The sequence below is a fragment of the Bos grunniens genome, chromosome 23 (genome assembly GCF_055505025.1).
Source record: "Bos grunniens cultivar Pamir isolate PY7600 chromosome 23, Bosgru_T2T1.0, whole genome shotgun sequence".
In the NCBI taxonomy this organism is placed as follows: Eukaryota; Metazoa; Chordata; class Mammalia; order Artiodactyla; family Bovidae; genus Bos; species Bos grunniens.
In genome coordinates, this window is record NC_141187.1 from 51,852,912 (window position 1) to 51,866,898 (window position 13,987).

A 13,987-nucleotide genomic window follows, 5' to 3' on the forward strand; every position below is an offset into this window, starting at 1 on the left:
TCCATGAACTAGCTTGTAGCTGTTGTTCTACAGACAACAGCAAAAGCTGCGTAAGCATACACACATACACAGACACGCACGAGAGACTACACGTCTATTACACATATTTCTGTATATTATATGTTTCCATGTGACATATCTGAGTGCGCAGTGCGGGGGAAATGGCTCAAAGGATGTATCCCCGCCCTCGTCACCTTCGGCGGGGGTGGGGGGGGGCAAGGTGAGGACGCTGCCCACAGCCGTCTCTGCTCTCAGCCTAGTGGCTGTAGCCATGAACTGCTTGCTGTCCTCGGGTGGGTGGAGGTGCCCGAAGGCAGGGCCACAGCTTTAGCTGTGTGTCCTGAGTAGTCAGCGTGGGCTGGTGCAGAGCCGGCTCCCAGGAGAGGGTGTGGGCAGGGCTTGCAGCTCCTACAAGAGCCTGTCCTGAAGCAGGACTGGGGAGCACCGCTGTACCGGGTGCGGGCAGCGATGGGGTGCTCCGTGAGGCGGGCGTGGCCTCCACAACCTGCATTTGCAAGGTGTCGTCTTTGGAACTTCCCTGGTGGCTCAGACGGCAAAGCGTCTGCCTGCAGTGCGAGATATTCGGGTTCAATCCCTGTCAGGAAGGTCTCCTGGAGAAGGAAGTGGCACCCCACTCCAGTACTCTTGCCTGGAAAATCCCATGGATGGAGGAACCTGGTAGGCTGCAGTCCATGGGATCGCAGTCGGACACGACTGAGCAACTTCATTCACCTTTACCGGTAACTTGCAGGCGGACGCTTTTGTGGGTGTGCGTGCCTTCCTTAAGCCTGCGGACTCCTTGAAGACACAGAGCCCGGGGGAGATGGCCAGGATACTAAAGGGGTCTCAGGTCTTCGGCTTGATGGCCCCCAAACACCTTCCCCAACTAAGCCTGTCACGGAGTCCGATTCATCCCCTTGGGCTGCTCATTTTCAGCCCAGCCACACCATAGACTCACCTGGGGAAGCAGGTCCTGAGATTAGAAGCTTCTGCCTAAGAGTCTGGTTGAGGGGCTGGTCCTGGGCGTCCCATTCTGAAAAGCTGACCCGATGACTCTGATGGGCTGTCAGGACCGAGAACCCAGCTAAGGTAGCCGACTCTTCCCCGTTTCCAGGAGCTTCTCTGGACGCAAGAGGCTCATGGCATGGAGGTGCTGACGGCATCTGCTTTCTTTATCTTTTGGAAGAGTTTATTTATTTTTTGATGTGGGCCACTTTTAAAAAGTCTTTATTGGATTTATTACTGTGTTGCTTTAGCTTTAGGCACATGGGATCCTAATTCCCCAGCCAGGGGTGGAAGCCGCACCCTGTGCATTGGAAGAGCAAAGGCTTAACCACTGGGCCACTAGGGAGTCCCCTTTACTTTCATTTTCAAATCATAAATGAACAAAATAACTACTCAGAGATTTCCCCTTTACTACCTGACAGCTTGAACTCAGGAGGCAGGCTGGTGGGGGGAAGAGGGGTGGGAGTTTGTTACCCAGTTTGCTGAGAGCAGCTGGCTGTGTGGCCCTCCTGACAGTCCCTCGGGTTTGTGCAAGGCTTCATTTTGGTTTTACATTGTTTAATTCACACTGGGTCATCGGTTAAACAAACAAAGCATTTGGGATACTGACATTTAAATCCAAGTTTATGAAGAAAAATAACATCATCATTCCTCATATCAGCTTCAAAAACGTTACTTTCAATGAATTGGAATTTTTTTTTAGCTGATTTATGTTGATATATGGTAGAAAGTATCAATATTGTAATTATCCTTCAATTAAAAATAAAATGAAATTTAAAAAATAAATTGGAATTCTTACAGGAAGTCCATTCCAGTATCTCCAAATCATTGTCCCAAAGAGAAAAAACAGTAACTATTACATCCAATTACTTCTCCATTTACTGAAATTAAAATTTAACAAATGAAACACTCTCCCCATTGTCTTATCATTTTGAAACAAATCATGAAAATTCTTTAAAATCAGTCCATGGTCCATTTTTGATGCCCTTATCAGGGTTAAATTTCCAACTGCATTGTAATATTTGTTGTTTGCCCAAACCGAACATAATACAAAAATCATTGTTAAAGTGGATTGCTAAAAAATTGTGGGGTTTGGTATAAAATTATAGTGTTTACATAGCACAAGCCACCCATAAAGTGAGAAAAAGTAAAATTGTATCTTACAAATTATAATCATCAATAATAATACATTAGAAATACTTCATGACACCCTTGCTATCATACTGATCTGAAATAAGATGCTAAAACTAAAATAATAGCTCTTGGCTAACACCATGTAAAAATATTTTTTTCTTGATTTTGAAGGAGTTTTCAGATTATACATTACATGAAGTGTTTGTGGGTCTAAAACTTTGGGGAAATGGCATCTCTTTCCCAACTTGATTACCAGAATTACACAAAGAAACTTCTGGTCCCCTGCCCGCCCCCAGGGCCATGAATCAGGGTCTCCAAGAGACACTGAAGCACCTCTGTTTTGGGAAGAGCATTTCTGGTTTTAATAAACACCCCCAGATGATTCTGATGATGAGCCTGGTGTAGAAAACACCCTTCTTTTCAGAAAGCAGGTCCCTGAGGCAAAAATAAGGCCATAAAATCAAGCGTCAGTGGCAAAGCACACAGGTGGCTAAAGGAGGTTTGACAGGAGCGTGGCTGTGCCACGGGAGGGCTTAGAAAACTGGCATGAGGGCAGAAGACACTGAAGGGAGAGACCCAGGGCCGCGACTGAGGCTGCGCGCTACTGCAAGCCCACGACCCGGGGACTTGTCTCTGATCCGTCTCTTCCCGTGGGACTCTGCCTCTGACGCCCCATCAACCTCCGAGGATGGTGCTAAGGGTTCAAAGAAATCATCTGCGCAAAGCGTTGGGCCCCAAAGCAGATGAACCTGAGAACCCAAAGGAATGAAAATGACTTGGGAGAGTGATTCTGACTCTGCTGCAACCTGCCTTGGTGAAACGTTTATTCTCGTTTTTGTAGCTGTAACTTGTTTGTTGTCCTCTGCTTCTAAGGATGGATGGTTTCTTCATGGATCCCGGCAATCTGGGGTCTCCTGCCATTTCCCTGGGCTGGCACTTTGCTCACTGAGCTGTCTCCAAGGCTGGGGGATCAAGTGAGAGCAGCTCGGTGAAGGGGCTAAACGGTGCTGTCTTCGGAACATTGAGTCTGCAAGGTTCTCTGGGCAGCGCTGAATGTTCTAGAGAAAGGGAATTTACTTGCCAGCCTCCACTGAGCAAGCAAAGAAGCCAGGCCGGCTTGAGGGGGGGCATCACTCCTCCTGAGGCCTTTGATTTATTCTCCCCACAAAGCACGCTTTCACTGAACATCTTTCAGAGATGAAAATGTAATTGTTAACTCGGCTTACAAATCGGAGGTGCTGTTCTGAAGCCCAGAAAGATTACTCTGTGGAAGCACACAGGCTGGTAATGAGATGAGAGGTGCAACTTTCAGAAGTCGCACAGAATAAAATGCATATTCAGGAGGCTTGCGACGGGGTCCCATGCGGACCAAAAATATGTTATGCAAATACAGTGTGTCTGTATTAGTCAGAGAACTGATGAAAAATACAAAGAAAGCAATTTCGAAGACTTTCTGTTCCTTAAAGAAAAGACAAGGAGGATTCAGAAGAGCCCCCCGCCCCTCCCCGAGAGGGCATCTCCTCTCCGGGACCCTGGCTGGTCTGGGAGGCACTTGCGAAAAACCCCTGCACCCCCAACGTGCCCCCCGCCACCTTGGCACTGAAGATGCAACCAAACCACACACTAGGGTGAAAAGGAGGGGAAGGAATGAAACAATTATATTCATCTTTGTCTTCACGGTTCACGCGTTTACTCCACATCTATTTTGAGAGCCGACTTCCTATCTCTTCCTTTCAGACACAATGCTCTTCACTGCTGAAAATTATTAGTGCGTTTCAGCAAAATTCTAACAGCAAATGTTTACCATGTGGGGCTCATTTCTTTTTTTTTTTTTCCTTGAAAGAATGAAATTGGAAGTTTGGGACATTCCTGCTCATAAAGTAACGTATCCATAACGTGTCTCCTTGACGAGTCATTCCACTAGTCTAACAGGCTAACTCAATCCAGGACAAGACTTGTGTATGTGAATTTTATAAAGAGAACAGGAGGTGTCTGCTGTGACAAACTGAGTGTGCTGTTTTAAATTTACTAGCGAGGTCTAAAACAGGGGCCCCTCAAGATGTCAATCTGGTAAGTGAGCTCATTACCAGGGAGAAGGGCCCCTGAAAAAGGGGGAAGAAACTGGTACAGAAGTGAATGGCCCAACGTCTGAGCATGGAGCACACACCCCAGGCCTTATCTCCAGGGTGCATTCTACAGAAGGTGTAGGCAGCATGGCCACTTACCAAAAGTGAAACCGGGTTCTGAAGAGTTCACACCGATTATAGTCAGGGAGACGGCAGCTATAGCTTCCATCTACTACAAGTCTCTACTTTGAAACTAAACTGTGCTGGAGTTAAAAATTGATAGACGGGGCTTCCCTGGTGGCTCAGGGATAAAGAATCCGCCTGCCAATGCAGGAGACACAGGTTCGACCTCTGGTCCCAGAAGGTCCCATATGCCGTGGAGCAGCTAAGCCCGTGCTCCGCAACCGCTGAGCTTGTGCTGTAGAGCCCGGGAGCTGCAGCGACTGAAGCCTGTGCGCCCTGGGGCCTCTGCTCGCCACCAAGAGAAGCCTCCGCAGCGAGGAGCCGGAGCACCGCAACGAGAGTGGCCCCTGCCCCCAAAACCAGGGAGAGCCAGCGTGTAGCAGCGAAGACCTAGCAAAGCCAAGATCAATAAATGCAATTATTATTTTTTTAATTGATAGATGGAGCTGTCAGAGGTACCTGATCAGCTTCTAGAATGTCATCTTCCCTGTATCCCAGACCTCAAGAGTCAGGAACTCCTATTTAAAATACAGAAAGGAAGATTTACACACAGAGAGAACAGCCTTGTGGGTAGGGGTGGGGGAGGAGGGAAGGACTGGGAGTTTGGGATGAGCAGGTGTAAACCATCACACACAGGATGGATCGACAACAGGGTCCTGCTGTGCAGCACAGGGAGCTGTAGTCAAACGCTGTGACAAAAGCAGAATAAAAAGTGAAAAAGATTATATATACATGCGTGACTGAGCACCGCGCTGCACAGCAGAAATCAAGCAAAGCATTGTCAGTCAGTCGTATCTCAGTAAAAGTTAGAAATAAATAAAAGTGAAACCCCTAAAGGAAAACCCTGACTACTTGGTTACTTCTCAAGATCCAGAGCCTCTTTATCTTTTATGAAGAGCCACCAGAAGTCAGATGAATTCCTGCTCACTTTTGTGCTGCTCTTACCAGATTTCCCACCCAGCAAGAAAAATCTGTTGAATGAGTTAAGCAGTCAGTGATGACAATGCATGGACATGTGACAAGAGGGACCTTTCCAGGGAGAGAGAGAGCGTGTCGGACGAATACTTTAAAAAATTAAATTGCAGGGGTGAAAAAAATGACGCTAAACGTAGCTGGCTCATGGGGTAAATAGTCACAAGTTTTGAACCTGGATTTAGAGTCCGCGAACTGAAAACCAAAAACGAACAAAACACACAAACAGAAAAACTCTCCTCTTGAGATCACCAATAAAGTCACAGAGGCTTTTAGGAGTTTCATTTCCTTAGGAAGTCTGCTCATTCATACCAGGTTGTCATAGAAACATTTTCTTAAGTGTTTTCCGGCCATTTTATTGTTTCCCTGAAGAACCCGGGGAACCACCAAGTATTGGATCCAGAGGAGATAGAAAAGTCCCCTCCTGCCCACTCCCCCGGCTGAAAGACTTCTGGACCCGTTCTTTTTTTTTTTTTTTTTATTCTTCCAATTTTATTTTATTTTTAAACTTTACATAATTGTATTAGTTTTGCCAAATATCAAAATGAATCCGCCACAGGTATACATGTGTTCCCCATCCCGAACCCTCCTCCCTCCTCCCTCCCCATACCATCCCTCTGGGCCGTCCCAGTGCACCAGCCCCAAGCATCCAGCATCATGCATCGAACCTGGACTGGCAACTCGTTTCCTACATGATATTTTACATGTTTCATTGCCATTCTCCCAAATCTTCCCGCCCTCTCCCTCTCCCACAGAGTCCATAAGACTGTTCTATACATCAGTGTCTCTTTTGCTGTCTCGTACACCGGGTTATTGTTACCATCTTTCTAAATTCCATATATGTGCGTTAGTATACTGTATTTATGTTTTTCCTTCTGGCTTACTTCACTCTGTATAATAGGCTCCAGTTTCATCCACCTCATTAGAACTGATTCAAATGTATTCTTTTTAATGGCTGAGTAATACTCCATTGTGTATATGTACCACAGCTTTCTTATCCATTCATCTGCTGATGGACATCTAGGTTGCTTCCATGTCTTGGCTATTATAAACAGTGCTGCGATGAACATTGGGGTACACGTGTCTCTTTCCCTTCTGGTTTCCTCAGTGTGTATGCCCAGCAGTGGGGTTGCTGGATCTACTACAAAGCCACAGTTATCAAGACAGTATGGTACTGGCACAAAGACAGAATTATTGATCAATGGAATAAAATAGAAAGCCCAGAGATAAATCCACGCACATATGGACACCTTATCTTTGACAAAGGAGGCAAGAATATACAATGGATTAAAGACAATCTCTTTAACAAGTGGTGCTGGGAAATCTGGTCAACCACTTGTAAAAGAATGAAACTGGACCACTTTCTAACACCATACACAAAAATAAACTCAAAATGGATTAAAGATCTAAACGTAAGACCAGAAACTATAAAACTCCTAGAGGAGAACATAGGCAAAACACTCTCCGACATACATCACAGCAGGATCCTCTATGACCCACCTCCCAGAATATTGGAAATAAAAGCAAAAATAAACAAATGGGACCTAATTAACCTTAAAAGCTTCTGCACATCAAAGGAAACTATTAGCAAGGTGAAAAGACAGCCTTCAGAATGGGAGAAAATAATAGCAAATGAAGCAACCGACAAACAACTAATCTCAAAAATATACAAGCAACTCCTACAGCTCAACTCCAGAAAAGTAAACGACCCAATCAAAAAATGGGCCAAAGAACTAAATAGACATTTCTCCAAAAAAGACATACAGATGGCTAACAAACACATGAAAAGATGCTCAACATCACTCATTATCAGAGAAATGCAAATCAACACCACTATGAGGTACCATTTCACACCAGTCAGAATGGCTGCGATCCAAAAGTCTACAAATAATAAATGCTGGAGAGGGTGTGGAGAAAAGGGAACTCTCTTACACTGTTGGTGGGAATGCAAACTAGTACAGCCACTATGGAGAACAGTGTGGAGATTCCTTAAAAAACTGGAAATAGAACTGGACCCGTTCTTATTTAAGAGTTCCTGGAAGTGCTTTTTGTTTGGAAACACTGATTGTCCCTCCCAGCTGGGGGCCAATTCAGAGGGGAAGCTGAGCTATTTAGCTTCCTGAACGACTGAACGTCTGATGTGGGACCTTCAGAATATGTGTAAATATTTTTACCCACCTTGTTAAAATGCTTTTAATTCTAACTTTGTGTGTAACAGTTAAATCGTGTAAAAAAAGGTCTCAACAACACGCTTAGACTGCTTGTTTTCCTGTGAGTCTGAGACTTAAACAGGGTATTTTGTTGCTGTTCAATCGCTAAGTTGTGTTGGACTCTTTGTGACCCATGGACTGCAGCATGTCAGGCTCCTCTGCCCTCCACTATCTCCTGGAGTTTGTTCAAATTCATGTCCATTGAGTCAGTGATGCTATCTAACCATCTCATCTTCTGTCGCCCCCTTCTCCTCCTGCCTTCAATCTTTCCCAACATCAGGGCCTTTTCCAATGAGTCAACTCTTCGCATCAGGTGGCCAAAGTACTGGAGCTTCAGCTTCAGCATCAGTCCTTCCAGTGAATATTCAGGACTGATTTCCTTCAGGATAGACTGGTTGGATCTCCTTGCAGTCCAAGAGACTGTCAAGTCTTCTCCAGCACCACAATGCAAAAGCATCAATTCTTCAGCACTCAGCTTTCTTTATGGTCCAACTCTCACATCCATACATGACTACTGGAAAAACCATAGTTTTGACTATATGGACCTTTGTTGGCAAGGTGATCTCTCTGCTTTTAAATATGCTGCCCAGGTTTGTCATAGCTTCCATTCCAAGGAGCAAGCCTCCTTTAATTTCATGGCTGCAGTCACTGTCCGCAGTGATTTGGGAGCCCAAGAAAATAAAGTCTGTCACCGCTTCCCTTTCTCCCCTTTATTCTCAGACTCATTTCCCACGGATGGTCATCCCTCCTGTTTCCTGGTGCCCCTTGAGGTGAACTCAACAGCCGGAGTAACAGAAAGATGAGGCGTCCTAGATAAATTTGGTTTCTGCCCAATACCCCTAGCTGTCAATTTCATTCTTTTATTCATTGTTTTGGAAGCCACTTCAAACCCTTCTTGGAATGAAAGAATTGTAATAAACAATCAAACCGTCCCTCTGTGTTTGTATTCTAGGAAGAATTGCATTTCTTCTAACATAGGACTTAAAATTGTTGGGTTTAATTGGAAAACGGTTTCCTCAATTCTATTTTCTCTCAGTTTGAAAGACACTGACTACACGTCAAAAGCCGTTTCCCTGAAAGCAACCCAAACCAGCAAAATTAATCACCAAGAGCTATTATCATTGGAGACGAGACAGTGCCTAATTCCAGAAGGGCACGGTTACAGGGGTGAACTGCGTGGAGATCCCGGAGACCTTCTGTTTGTCTGGAGCAGGTCCATACAGCCGCCTGGGTAGACCAGTTCTCCCAGGGAGGTGACCTTTAACAAATCCATCCTGCAAGGGGCTGTGTGGACTCTGTCATGGCAGCTGCTTTGGATGGAGTCTGACGTTCAAATGCGGTTCCCCAGAAAACCAAAACAGCAATCTCTCTCTGTCAGAGCAGGATCTGCTGACAGTGAACTTGGAGGAGCTTTAGGAGTATAATCAGAATCAAAGGAGGTGCCGGTCTGCTGAACTTTAAATAGATTATTAACAAAAAGCAGAGCCTGACAGAGCAGTCTGCAATGGCTTACCTTCTAAACCAGCTCAGCCCAGAGCTGGTCATCAAACTAGCCCTGGTTTTCTAGAATATGTATATCTGGGAAGGTGGCGGAAAGACCTCAAGTGTGAACTTTCCCCACATGCTCTCTCCTAGCTCGGAGGGTCTATATGAGCAACTTAAACAATTTTAAGTAAGGAAGACGCAAACATTCCTCGTATCCTGGCTTATCATCAATCACTGGCCCGAATCGGAACGCAGCGGTTCCCCCATCTCTTTAAAAATGTATTTACTTATTTTTTTCAATCTTATGACTTCTGCCCTGGGCCAGCTGAGGCCAGGTCATTTTGAATGTTTGAATTAAGGAGCCCTTGGGAAAAGAAACTTTCATTATTTTCCTGTCTGGGTGAGTGTCAGAACAATTCATCACAACAACTAATACAAATGTACTTATTTCTATAAAAGCCAGCTCCCCGAACCGAGACGTGGGCATTTGTGCCCTTGCCCTGAGCTTTTTTTCTGGTTTCAGTTCACTGAACGCTTTGTGTCCGTATAAGTCGTATCGGTGGGGTGCTCGCAGGCCTGAGACAGTGAACGGAGAGCAGAAATTTGACAATTAGCTGGAATACTTGGGATGTGCAGACAGCCAAGAGAAGTCACTGGGGCTGCCACTTGGAAGTTAATACCCAGGCCAACCAGAGAGACAGAGAGAAGACTAAAATGAGAGGTGTTATGAGTATGGCCGTGCCTGCAGTGAGCACATCTGGGAATGAAACGATATGTTCACGAAAGCCAGAAAGGAAGTCGGGAAGTGGTTATCTGCTCTAGAAAGGAGGGTCGCCCATGAGTCCTCTGCAAGACAGACACCTTCAGACGTGATCTTGCTGTACATTTTCCCCCATTTTCTTAGACTCCGCCTCAAGAAGAACTAGAATCATCATGCCGAGAAGGCAAAGAGAAATAAACAGTGGTTTTCCCTCAGAAGGATGCTCTTGAGATTCCAAAGGAAGGACACAGAAGGGGCAAGTAGAAGAGTTTATCCTTTGGACACAGAGGAAAGGAAGAGGCTGCCACCTGGGGGGCGGGCAGGGCGCATGGGGCAGGGCCGCTGGGAGGTGAGTGGGGACGGAACGGGCATTGAGGGGGTGAACAGCAACCGCACACTGCCCGGCGAAAGCTGAGCCACACGGGTGGGCAGGTTGGCGAGCTGCCCTTTCTGTCCTCTCTGGACCAGGGCTCCCGGACCCCTGCCTGCCCTCTGCTGTGGACGGGGTGCCCACCTCTCCAAACACCTGCTGAGCCCCAGAACTGCCTCTTATTTCCTTTCTTAAATAGTCCAAATCATATAATTCCCCGCCCCACCCCCCCAAAAAAAAACCAGAAGATGTCCTACTCAGCAAAGCTGCTGGGACACATCAATCTCCCTATGTGGGAGAGGCTGAAAGGCCAAATACATCCCCAGCTTGCAAATTTCTATTCATTTTAATCAAATTTATAGAAACTTAGTCCACATATTACAGAGATGTCGGCTCCGTAAAGTGAGGAGCAGTGGAATGCAGCCACAGTCTTCTTAACTAGGAACTCTCGCTCCCCTGGTGCCAAGTGGCTGATGGCGAGCGTGGATGGAGTCCGCACCAAGTGGAGGGTGAGCTGGGTGTGTGGACGTGAGCAGACGTCAAAGGAAGCGAAAGTCAGCCCAAACCTCCCCCTACCGCCCGCCCTCATTTCTTAAATAAGCCCGGAGTAGCTCCATCTCCTTTTCATTCACTCATGGGATGAAATGTTCCCTGTGTACCAACCCAGAGTCTGTGTTGTGGGATGCAGCTCATGCAGGACAGCATCTCTGCCCCAGGAGCATGAATAATTTTACAACCAACAAGCATTTTACAGTTAAATGATCATTATTTACTGAATGGGAGCAACTGAAGAGTATAGAACTCCAGCAGCCCTTCCCGCTGGGGTTATTCAGTGCTGTGACGGAGGCTAACAGTCTTAAACAGTCAGGTTTTCCATTCATTTTTTTCAGTGTCATGTTAAAAAAAAACGGTGACTTGAGCTTATGCACACACCTCAGCTGCAGCAGAGAAGTCTGCTACTGCTGCTGCTCCATCACTAAGAGGCGTCCAGCTCTGTGCGACCCCAGGGACTGCAGCACGCCAAGCTTCCCTGTCCTGCACCATCTCCCGGAGTTTGCTCAGATTCACATCCGCTGAGTCGGTGGTGCCATCCGACCATCTCATCCGCTGCTGCCCCTTGCCCTCCCACCTCCAATCTTTCCCAGCATCAGGGTCTTTCCCAATGAGTCTGTTCTTCGTATCAGGTGGCCAAAGTATTAGAGCTTCAGCTTCAGCAGTCTGTTACTCAGGCCTTAAGTAACAAATTCCATCCTCTGAAAAGGGGCCTCCTGAATGGTATTCAGGATGGCAAGAACCCACAGAGATGAAGTTGACAGGAATAGGGTCAGGATTCCTCAGGAGGGACGGGGATGAGAAGGGACTCATGGAGAAGATGACAGATTCAGAGAGAATTTATGCCTACGTGAGCCTCAGTGGTCACTTGCAGCCCTGCCTTCCTTTAGAGTCAGGAACTGAGACGCTGGACACACTGGTTGACTACAGCTTGGTGTCCGCAGTGACAGAGGAGACGTGACCAAGAGAGAATCTGCTTAGATGGATGTTTACATGTCCTTTGAATTACTGCAGTAGCGCTCGCTTTCTGCATTAACTTCGGAAAATATGAAAAATGCCCAGAGGAAAATAAACTCTGTAATCCTGTTCCTGAGAGATGATCTCTACAAATCCCTTCTAGATGGTTCTAGATGCCTGGGATTTGGATCTCCTGGAAGATCTGGGTTTGGTGATAAGATTAGAGTGATAAGAATAGAAAACCCTCCAAATGTCTCTTTTTGGGGGTTGGGGATGGATCGCTTTGGTGGGAAGGACAGTGATGGCTCAGGCATTCGCTCCCCTTGCTCACTTTATTCATTCAGCAGGTACTCAGCATTTATCACGTGCCAGGCCCTGGGTCAGGTGTTGCGGAGATAGATATGCAGGAGACAGTTACAGTCCCCGTCCTCATGGAGATGAAATTCCAGCCAGGAAAATGTAATTAACACTTATTTACAGTCAGGAGACGAGGAGGACACCCTGAGCAGGTACATCCAGGTCTCCTGACAGTGTCCAGACTCTCTTGGTCTGGGCGAGCCTAAGATTAGCCTTGCTATTCAGAGCCACCTGCAGAGAAGGGGCTCTGGGACCTCCTGGGGACTTGTCAGAAATGCAGACCCTCCGGTCCCGCCCACCAAACCGGGATCTGCTCTTTGACAAGCTCCCAGGGGAGTCACAGGCCCATCGGGGCTTGAGAAGTGCTGGTCTGAAGGATGTGGGCATCGGCAGTCCCGGGGAGGGGCGGGGTGCAGTGTGAAGTGAAAGCCCGCCAGGCCTGTGAGCCCAATACCCACGGCCCCCACAGGGGTGACGGGAGCCGGGGAGGAAGCTGGTGCGGCTGGACCCTAACCAGAGGAAGCTGTGTGATCAGCCGGGAGGCCTGGGGAGGGGGCAGCCCTGGGTTTGGGGGCACTTCGGCTGCTCCCCGAGCCCCAGTTTCCTCACCTGCAGGGGCAGTTACCCTCCCCACCCCCGAGGGCCGTCCTGAGGGTCAGACCAGTCAATGTGTCTGGAAGACTCACAGTGCCGAGGCCCCGCCAAGACTGTGCATTTGCAGAGAACAGAGAAGAGCTGTGTTTGCAGGAGGCGTCCTGAACCTCATTGCCGTGTCCAGAACCACCTGTGAGGCGGAACTCAGAGTAAATTAATTACCCAGCCATAGACGAGTGTGAAACCGTGCCATCTGCAGCGACATGGACAGACCCAGAGGGTGTCACACTGAGTGAATAAGACAGAGACGAACATCATACGACGCTGCTTATACGGGGAACCTAAAAAATGGTACAAGTGAGCTCATTTATGAAACAGAAGCAGAGTCAGAGAGAGAGAAAACAGAAGTCCCGGGGTGCATGCGGGGAACTGGTAAATTGGGAGATCGGGGCTGACATATACAGATGACCATATATAAAGCAGATAACTATTAAGGACCTCCTGTAGAGCACAAGAGACTCTACTCTGTAATGGCCTACCTGGGAAAAGAGTCTAAAACAGAGTGGATACATGTATATTACAACTGAGCCACTTTATAGCACACCCGAAACTAACACAGCATTATAAATCAACTACACTCCAATACTAACAGCAAAAATAATGCTGCTGCTGCTGCTGCTGAGTCGCTTCAGTCGTGTCCGACTCTGTGCGACCCCGTAGACGGCAGCCCACCAGGCTCCCCCGTCCCTGGGATTCTCCAGGCAAGAACACTGGAGTGGGTTGCCATTTCCTTCTCCAATGCATGAAAGTGAAAAGTGAAAGTGAAGTCGCTCAGTCGTGTCTGACTCTTAGCGACCCCATGGACTGCAGCCCACCAGGCTCCTCCGTCCATGGGATTTTCCAGGCAAGAGTACTGGAGTGGGGTGCAATCGCCTTCTCCGACAAAAATAATGATGTCCCCATAACTAGCTTACCCAGCTCACCGCAAGCACAGGCAGTGATGTAAGCAGCGCCCTAGCTCCCGTTTTGCACAGGGTGGAGGTGGGAGGGGTGACTAACGGCGGAACCAGTGGGGCTGGGGTCCTTCTGGGGCCGGGAGGGCCTCCCCGACCCCGTTTCACTTCCTGGCTGGAGCCCCCAGCTCCCCACCGTGCTGTCTGATGCAGGCCAGGAGGGACACGGAGGGTGGCCTGGAGTGACCACCAGCCTTTGCTCTTTCTTTTCTTAACTGCCAGGGTTTGGGAAAGGATAGAGCTTAACAAAATAATCTAAATGCAAACAAAACCACCACCGAAGAAAAATAAACAGAGAAACGATCATCCCCTCAAGGGTAAAGGCCTTG